This window comes from Olea europaea, chromosome 3 (genome assembly GCF_002742605.1).
Source record: "Olea europaea var. sylvestris chromosome 3, O_europaea_v1, whole genome shotgun sequence".
Classification (NCBI taxonomy): Eukaryota; Viridiplantae; Streptophyta; class Magnoliopsida; order Lamiales; family Oleaceae; genus Olea; species Olea europaea.
Window position 1 is genome coordinate 12,506,828 of NC_036239.1, and position 10,167 is coordinate 12,516,994.

The 10,167-nt window shown below is 32.4% G+C and overlaps 1 long non-coding RNA gene across 1 annotated transcript; it reads left to right on the plus strand.

Annotated features, from left to right (window-relative positions):
• The first annotated feature begins 902 nt into the window (after positions 1-902).
• On the plus strand, positions 903-3,279 carry LOC111386457. The gene is made up of 4 exons (XR_002701230.1): positions 903-1,383; positions 1,716-1,942; positions 2,022-2,162; positions 2,935-3,279. It is a non-coding gene; the product is annotated as an uncharacterized LOC111386457 (long non-coding RNA).
• The last annotated feature ends 6,888 nt before the right edge of the window (positions 3,280-10,167 follow it).

Genomic DNA, 10,167 nt, shown 5'->3' on the forward strand with positions numbered 1-10,167 from the left:
GATGGGAATGGGGATGGAGTGCACCTAAATTTTAATAGAAAAATCTTTGCAACCGATTTTCGAAATGAAAAGTTAAAAAAATGGTGTGAGTGTAATTTTCACCTAAAACTATTGTCAATCACTTTGGAAGGGGTTTGTGGATTTTATTTATTTATTTATTTATTTATTTTGTTTTAAATAAGGGTGAAATTGCAATTATAATTGTCTGTTTGATCCCGATTATTCAAGAAAAAGGAATTTTTTTGATTCAATTTGTTGGATCCACTAAAGCATATATTAAATTTGTTAAACCGAGAAATAATGACAATGTTGAATTCTATCTCTTCATCCCTTCAACAAGTTGTTGTCTGATCTCCCAAATTATCCCCGATATTAAAAAACTCTCTGCTGATGCCCTTTGTATGGCAATGGGAAAAGCACTCAGGTGTAGAATGGTAAATCAATCTCCTAAGTCCATGAAAAAATTGGACAGCATGGACTGGAGTTCTTGGAGCATTTTAGGGGAATTTATTGGAATTGCCCTTTTTCTGCATAATATTTAATTAGAATTTTTCAAATTCATAATATCGCAATTTGGTAAAAATCCAATTCTAATCCAGACCAATTAGATGCTAAAATTTTAGCGCTTTTCTAAGGATACATTGTCCACTAAGGACATAAGTCTACAGAAATGAGACTTTGAGGATATAAATACTCTGTCTTAAAGAAAGGGGACCAAGGTGCAACATGTGTCAAAGTTTGGGGACCCACACGGCTATTTTCCCTCAAATATACAAAATATCCAAAAGAGAAATATCGACCAAACATGGTGCCCACCACCACGAGATAAGGAAAAAAATAATAACAAAGAATAAAACAAGTCAGAAAAGTAACTAAGTGGCTAGTCCTTTTGTTCATGGCCATTTAACCTAATAACAGATTTTTTCATAACAAAACATGGCCATTCCCATATGCTCATTTGCTAAGCATACACCATCAATCCCAACTATTTCAATCTCCTTTTATCCTTGTACAAATTCACATCTCAAAGCAATCAATTATGGCTGCCTTCCAACCTAAAGCCATTCTTCTTCGATTTACAGCCTTAATTTGGTCACAGACGAAGCGTTAACTATGACTACTAAGGGTGTGGATGCTTCTAGAGTGGAACTGGAGTTTGCGCAGGAAATGGAAAAGGTTTTTGATAAAAAAAGGAGCGAAAATGAGGTTGAGAGACATTGGTGCAAAGGAGTTGTAGAGAGAAGGAAGAGAAGAAGAAAAAGAAGAAGGGACTTAGAATGTTTGGAGCATGAGAAAAATGAAAAACATGTATTTTTCAAGGCTGCCAAGAAGCAGTCATACTTGACACCTAAAGAAGAGGCAAAGTTTTCTTGGTACCTTAAGGTAGTTATACCTCTAATTCTAAATTGATTGATATAAGTGGGTTCAGAGATTAATTGTGTATATATGTATATATAATGCAGTTATTCAATGTAGATTAGCTGCTGTTCTTTTTGATATACTTTTCCATTCACCAAATTTTAAATTCCATCTGTTCTACCTTAGGAGTTTAATTGCCAAACTATTCAGATAGATCATGGGTTTTCAGGCTTCCGTATTGCAATTCTAGCAAATGCGACTAAAACTTATTCCCAATAAATTTAAGGTTTACTTCATAAATCAAATTTTCTGCCTCTGTTTGGTTCTTTCCTCACATTGTTTTACAAAAAAAATAGGAAAAAAGGTTGAACCTGTGAGAAAGAAAATAGCAGACATGGGAGAAGAAGAATTAACCTCAAGTCAATGGGCTAAGGCTTCAGGAATCACTCAGCAAAGGCTTGTATATATTTTATGTTAAGAGAGAGAATCACAGGATCGAATTTGCAGCTGTTATCAGAGACTTGTTATTGCAGTCGCTAGATCTCATCAAGGAATAGGGTTGAGCTTCAAAGATTTAATTCAGGTCCCGTACATAATTTCAAACAATTAACTGTGATGTTACAATTTTTATTGAGTATTAAAATGATTCTACAATCTTGCAGAAAGGAAGAATTGGGCTAATTCGAGGGGCGATAAGATTTAACACGAAGAGAGGTTGTAAGTTATCCACATACGGTTACTAGTGGATTAGGCAAGCTATTAGCAGAGCCATAGCCAGCAAATCAACGATATTCCAATTGACGGTAAGGCATACATCATTAAGCAGAGTCTTACTCTGTTTTCATGAGTTGATTCCAAATATCAATTGATTAATCTATTGTTCTATATATGAACAACTTTGAGTTTTAATGGTTCTTTTGCCATTTCGATTGAATAAGTCCTAAAATGAGGGATAAATGTACAATATATTTAGGCTCGACATATTCCAACATTTCCAGCAAATGTGAACGTGACATTACTAGCTACCCATCCCCACCAAAAAAATAAACAAATTCATAAATTGAAAAGGATAATTCCCGGACGAGTTGTGGAAATCCCTAATTTAGTGACAAAAGAGAATATGAAATTTAACAGAAAGCTCACAATCAGTGAATGGGTGTTAAGGTTTTCATGTGCAGTGCAGTATTAGTGAATTGGTACCTAAGATTTGCGAGGCAAACAATGACTTAAGCCGAAGGCTGCAGAGTATCCTACATGTGATGAGGTGCAGCAGCCATTGATGTGGATGCTTCAATTATCATTTAGAGTGCATGTTTATTCCATCAGCTATGAGTATGCTACAAAAACTTTGTACAAGAGTTTGAAATGCTGAGTTTCGGCTATAAAAAATAAATAACCCTCCTCCCTCCTAAATGTGGTGTCAGCTACATGAATCATTTTTCATCAATTCGTCCATTTCATTGCTAAGAAACTACATTTTTAACTTTACCCTCACGTATTCTACATCAATTTAAATAAATTCTTGAAAAAGTAGTAGAAATTTGATTGAATTCTTTGTTTTACCATTTTCTGTAGGACATCATACCGGGGCGAAATGAAACGAAACTAGAGGCAATGGAGAAGAAAGAGATGTTGAAAAGAGAAATACAAAAGCTTCTTAACTAGTTGCCTGAGAGAGGAAAATGTCTTAAGACTGCACTATGGCCTTAATGGCTGCACTCCATGTTCCTTTGAAGAGATAGGAAATTTATTTAAACTTTCAAGGGAGAGGATTCGGCAGATTAATAGCACTGCATTGTCTAAATTACAAAGGACTAGTGGGATAAATGATCTCAAATATTTGATATAGCTTTTACTATATATAAAGAATACATGCTTACAGTACATAAATCATGGATTTGTATATCCATTTTCTACAAAATTATTGCAAATTGAAGACACTGTCTTCTGCTCTTTTGAATTTTTCTTAAGATTCTGTTGTGAGTATATAATCTAAATGCAAGTTTGAATTGGTTATCTATTTAAGCTATCCCAAATTGAACTTTCAACTCAAAAAACTCCATTTTGGATCAATTCAGTTGTGATCCTTCTTACATTCAAATCTAAACGAGCTTAATTGAAACTTTTAGTGTTAAAGAGGTACATAAATTAATTTCTTATATCATGAATTGCATGTCATACATGATACGGAGGTTCACTTGAACACTCTATATGATCACATAAAAATTCATTTTGGCATACTCTTCCTACTTTAAATTTTAGTTATTGTTGGATCAGAGCCTAAAATTAAGCCTTAATTTGGATTTGCATCAAGATCCCGAGACTAGAGGAAGAACTAAATATCAAACACCAGATTTAGTCTGAAACTAGTCTATATCCTCGTTGAGCTTCACCTTATGAACTCTTATAACTAAATTTTTCTGGTTTGAGATTACAGAGTACAAAGAGGCACAAAAATCTCAACTCAAGCACGATTTTTCCCAAGAACAGCACATAGATTACAATCTCCCACAAAAAGGCACTTTCCTACATGATCTCAATATCCAAGAAGATAGAGGATTTTCCTATTAACTTTTTATCTCAAAAGCTAAGCCTAGAAATTTAGAAGTATTGAACTAAAGTCCAAAATGCAGAGGCAACACTGCCAGCACATACATCAAAATTTTGCCTTCCATCTCCAGGGAAAGCTTGTAGATAGAAACACAACCAACATTGTGTAAGTATTATGCCCTAGGTCCTTTCAACTTTGGACATAAATACTTTTGATATATAATTAATGCAATTTAATGGCAGATCTATTATTTAATTAATTATCTATTAAATAAATAATAGAGTCCGTATATTCAAATCTTCATAATTTGTTAATCACAAGGAGTTGTAATTGTGAGATACAAATTACATCTGATTGAATCTTAAATCGTCCGTGGTCGTAAGTAATAATGAGATACGGATATCGTTATTACGGATAGACCATCACGTGTGGCATTTCTTACTTGTGAAGTGAGTAGCTGATCTCACAAGTTAAAGTGTGGTGACACTTAGATGAATACGTAGATGTTTTGTTATAGAACAAAACATTGAAGACCCGCCGAGAGATTCCACATGGATAGCTATCTGAGTGTCAGTGGTTAATCTCTAACATTCGGTACTGGAATTGGCCATTTGACTTGAGGTCGTCATGGTACCTTATATGATGACAATCATACTTTGGCGGTGTTGGATGTTGCTCTGCAAAGGGCCGCTAATATGACATCATTCAAGTACGTCAAGAATCGTATGAAAGTTGTGATTGATCAATAAAGGATTCATCACTTTTAGATAGTATGAGATTATGATCTGTGTTTCATTTAATTAAGTCGATAATGAAATCTTTGGCCAAGGTGTATTCATAAGTCGAAAATGAGTTTTCGACTTATATTAACTTAATAGTGGAGCGAAAGATATGATCGATAACTGAGATTGACACACAGATATGATCGATAATTGAGATTGACACACTTCCATATCTCGTAATTGATCGGATCATATTGACGAAAGGATTATAGTTTCACAGTAAACGAACGAGTTTGGTTTTATCATACCACATGACATTTCTCGTCACATGTATTGCTCTTATACATTGCTAGATGTCAATCTGGGACGACGAGTGTGAATTGACGATAAATTAAAAGGGTGTTTTAATTTATCAATTTTGATTAGATCAAAACAATATTTCACGTCGTTAGGCATCATGATCGGGAACCTGATGGGTCACACACAAAAGAGAATTGAAATATTGCAATTTGTCAATTAATTAATTTAACAATCGTTGGATAAATTAATTAATTGAGTTGGTTATTTATAGGCTTGAATTAATTAATTGGATTAATTAATTTACGGACTGGATTTAATTAAATGGATTAATTAAATATGGACCGGACCGGGCCAAACCCGTTTGGGCTTATATAAATACATGGCTAGGATTTTCAATCCATATGATTTTTCTCATAATCATTCTTGCTAGCACAAGAAGAGAAAACACTGATAGCTGCAATCTTATTCTTTGTGTGGATCACCGTTAGAGGTTGGATAATTGGACAGCTGTGGGTGACAAATCAAGATTGTTGGAACGAAAAGAAAAGCAAAAGATTTGCAGAATTCTTCAAAGGTACATCTTTATCACGATTTCTATCTAAACACAAAGAGATCCTCGATGGGAATCGAAATAATTTTAATTTTTCGCTGTGCACGTATAAGTAGATTCCCAAGAAATTGAGAAGTTGAATTTTGGAGCCAAAGGACCGTAAGTGTCAGTTGAGTATAGCGATTATAGAATAAAAACGCGATTTTTCCATTTTGTATCACAAGCAACATTCTAACAGTTATCCTACAAGTTTTAGAAAGTAATGTTAACATGTTGTGGAAATTATATACCAAGAACTTTGAATCGTGCAATTCTGGCTCAGTTTCACAATACACCAAATCAAACACAAACCAATCAAAAGCTCAACCCAAATTCAAACTTCCCAATGTGGTTGCCATCTTTTAAATTTTTCCCACAAAGGACAATATGGTGGATGTAACTAATTCCACAAAGTAAGAGATAAGGAAGGAAGGACTGGTTCAACACTCATCAAGAACGAAGAATGGCTGCCTTTCTTTTCTCACAATACAATTGCAACTCACATGGTTCATACAAAGGAGTTAACATATATATAGTTTAAGGTTTAAACACATGGGCCAAGAAACAACAAATTGGGCCAAGACTTAACAACACTTTATTATTTTCTTCATTTATTTGTCTTTGTTCTTGTCATCGAATTTTTAAGAAGGAAAGGGTTTCTTACAGATTAGCAAGGTGTGCCAACAAGAAAGGTAAAGTGGGCTAAGCATCTAAATCCAATTAATGAATGGATGTTAAGTGTATTTTATACATTTTTTGAGCCTTAAATTAGTAATAGTTCATAGTTTTTTTGATGAAATATAGCCTGATTTAGTGTATAATTTTGTTTCATAGATGAAACTCGATGAATGAAAATGAAATTGTAAAAAAAGAAGAGAACATTAGTGAGAAGGGAAAGATCCAAAGTTCGAAGACTAAATACTCAAAAATTCTGTTAGACCTCATGATGAAGATTCAAGAATACTAACGGTCAATTGAATGAAGAAAGAAGTCAAAGTGATGAAATATGATCAAATTATTTTCACAAATCAACTTTAAATTACACAAGTATGTTTTAGATTTTTAGCCAGAGATTGAGACACAATTTTGACATAGTAAATTTTCAATTGGAAAAAGGCTATCTCTAATAAAGGTGTAGCCATTTGAATTTTGTTCCAATGCACTTAGAATCGTCTTAATCCAATATCGGAAGATAACGTTATAATAAAAATACCGAATGATGTGCAAAGTTGGAGCAATAGAGGTGGCGCCGAGGGCCCACTCTCGGAAAAAATAATAGATCCGTAGCGCATGCACCGCCAAATAGGGCTTCCAAGTGCAACTCACCTTTTAAAGGTCTAATTCAACTAAAACTCTTCCAAGACTTAAAAGAAGACATAAATATAACTCTAAAGAACACTTTTTCGGAGAATTGGATGAGGCAAGAGGCAAGAGATCAATCAAGAGGGTTATACGCTTTGAGAATTAAAGAGAGAAAATGAGGAAGAAAACAAGAAATCAAGAATTAGCGTTTGGAATCAAAATTTTGGGAAAGAAGAGGAACTTGGCTCTAGATTCATCCATCTCTCCACGCCTCATTTTAAAACTCAATGATATATTCCAATATTATTATTTGTTTTTCTTCCTACATTATGAATAGCTAAATTTTTTTGATAGGGCAAACAATGAAATTTATTAAGATCCTTTAATTCAAGTTTCTAGATCTTTAAAAGTTTATGTGCTGATTTTATTCATGGAGTTTATTGCTTGAATTCTTTAGCCAATTATTCATTGATCTTGTGAATTTATTATGAGTCGAGAGGTGAGTTTCAAATTTAGATCACATAATAAAATCCGAAAACTTGTATAAAAGTGTAGAGACGGATTTTCTAATTAATGCGGTTGTTACATGAATTCTTAGAAATTAAATGTGTATAACTAAGGTATATCCTGATTAACATAGAAATATGGAATTGACTTAGTTAAATATGATCAATTTTAACTCGAAAGAGATTAGTTCAATATGTATAGAAGAATTCGACTGATCATTGCACTATGTAATGAATCTTGAGTAAAGAATTACATGTAATCAATAAAAGAAATTGTGAAAGCCTAATATCGCCTTCATATTTCAAAACCTAATTTGATTTTTGTGTGCATTAAGATACATTCAAATAGTAGTGTAATTTAGATCAACAATCACAAAATCATAAATTATTTTTGTCAAGCAGAAGCTATCAATAATAGACTAGGAATAAATAATAGTCCTAGTAGGAACGGTTATTCAAATTCAAAGGTGCATTATATTACTTGTTCAATACCGTACACTTACGATATAAAAAATGCAACAAGTTTTTGGAGCCGTTGTCAGAGACTATTTACATTTAATCTAAATTTATTTTGTTTTAACTTTTATTTGATAAGATAAAAATGTATTCACCGTATGTTCCGTTCTCAAGGTGATGATCTTGAACCATTTGATCTGGAAATATATGTACCTTTGACGAAAACTCAAAGAACACAAATAAAAAAAAGAAACATCATATGGCAGAATAGCAAAATATTTTGAGACTACCAATTGGACAAGGATTTGCTAAAGTAGGGGCACCTCAAAATCAGTGGCACGAACAAGTTGAGATCAGTGAAGGATTAGTGTAGAGATGTGCTGCAGCTGTTGATGGCAGTTGGGCAACTGAGATTAGTGCCTATAGGAGGCAGGAATTAGATGATATAGCTTGAAGCTCAATTTTCCTTCACTTATATGACAATGTGATAAGAAAAATTGGAGAAATTACCACAGGTGAAACATTATGGGCAAAATCAAATAAGTGTTTTCTCTTGAAACAATTCTATAACTTTAGGTTTGATTCCTTCTCTAGACTAGAAGAAAATATTGATAAGTTCACAAAACTGATTCAAGCCTTAGCTAACTGTGATGAGAAATTATCTTATTATCAACAAGTGGTTGCCCTATTAAATTCCTTGGGTGACAAATAACGGGAGATTAGAAAATGCCTTGGAGTATGGCAGAGAGATTCTCTCTAACAATCTTTTTCCTTCAAGATAAACAATTTAACAAGTGTAGACTTTTTAAATGCAATATATATATATAGATAGGATATACAGGTTTCTTTGATCCTCAAGTAATTTATTGAATTCATTTGGATTATAAAATAAACTTTCATATGTAGACTGTACCAAATGTACGGTTTCTTGAGCAAAGGCGTTTGGAATATTTTCTCCTTATTGAGCACTAATGCCCATCGACCTTGACCTACCAAATACCTGGCACCCATTATCTACCAAACATCCTTCTCTGTTTCATATCCATTTATGGTATTTTAGATCTATTCCATTAAAAAATAAGTGCTCCTTCACAATCTTAACATTTTTCCTCCATAGTTATCACATTTTACACATAGAATTCGTATCAAATTGGGATCATTAGCATTCTTTGCTGCAAACATCAACAAATTTTTTATCCGTACATTATACGAATACGACATCATATCCATTGACGTCCGTTGTTTGTCTATATTTGATTACGAACTAATATCACTAGTATATAAAAAGGGGCAATGTTTCACTACTGTAGAAAGAACGGTAGATTTTTCCATTTTGTCTCACTGTAGCTTTTTTTTTAGAGAAAGCAACGATGTCGTTTATCTTACGTGTTTGATACAGTGATTTTGTTGTTTTTCCTCAATTTACGTGGTATGGAGGATTATGTCATAGAGCCCTATTTACTCTTTCTCCATTTTTACACGCTACAGTCATGCCTCTTTATTTCTCCACACTAATTCAAGAGCAAAAGTGTGAATTCCATAAATATATGATTGAAAATATATTTAAAGAAAAATAAATTTTAAAAAATGAAGACCAAACATGTTAACAAATGAATATATTTAGTTTTTGAAAAATAAATTTTTATTACCATTTCATTTTTATCGTGAAATGATTCTAATTTTAATATGTTAGATTGTGCTTCAAAATTACATAATTTATCAAATATAATTTTTAAAATTAATTTTTATAAAGTAATATATTTTTATGATTTTTTTTTTTTAGTAAAGTAAATTTTTTATTAAAGTAAACGGAGTCTCGTGTTGAGACTTCCAGAATTACGGAGGCTCAAGCATGAGCCTCCGTAATTGATAGCCAATGAAAAAACAGAAAGTAAAAAAAAACACGTTGAGACCTTCATAATTACGGAGGCTCAAGCGGTTAAACGGAGGCTCGTGTTGAGGCTTCTAGAATTCTGGAGGCCATGAGGCCTCCATAATTAACATGGAGGCTTCCATAATATTTTATTTTTAAAATTAATAAAAATTTAATTATTTTATATTTTTTAGTACTATTATATTTCACCTTCCAAAAAAAAAATCATAAAAATATATTACTTTATAAAAATTAATTTTAAAAATTATATTTGATAGATTATGTAATTTTGAAGCACAATCTAATATATTAAGATTAGAATCATTTCATGATAAAAATGAAATGGTAATAAAAACTTATTTCTCGAAAAATAAATATATTTATTTGTTAACGTGTTTGGTCTTCATTTTTTAAAATTTATTTTTCTTCAAACATATTTTCAATCATATATTTATGGAATTCACACTTTTGCTCTTGAATTAACCCCCTCAATAAATTATTATTTAAAC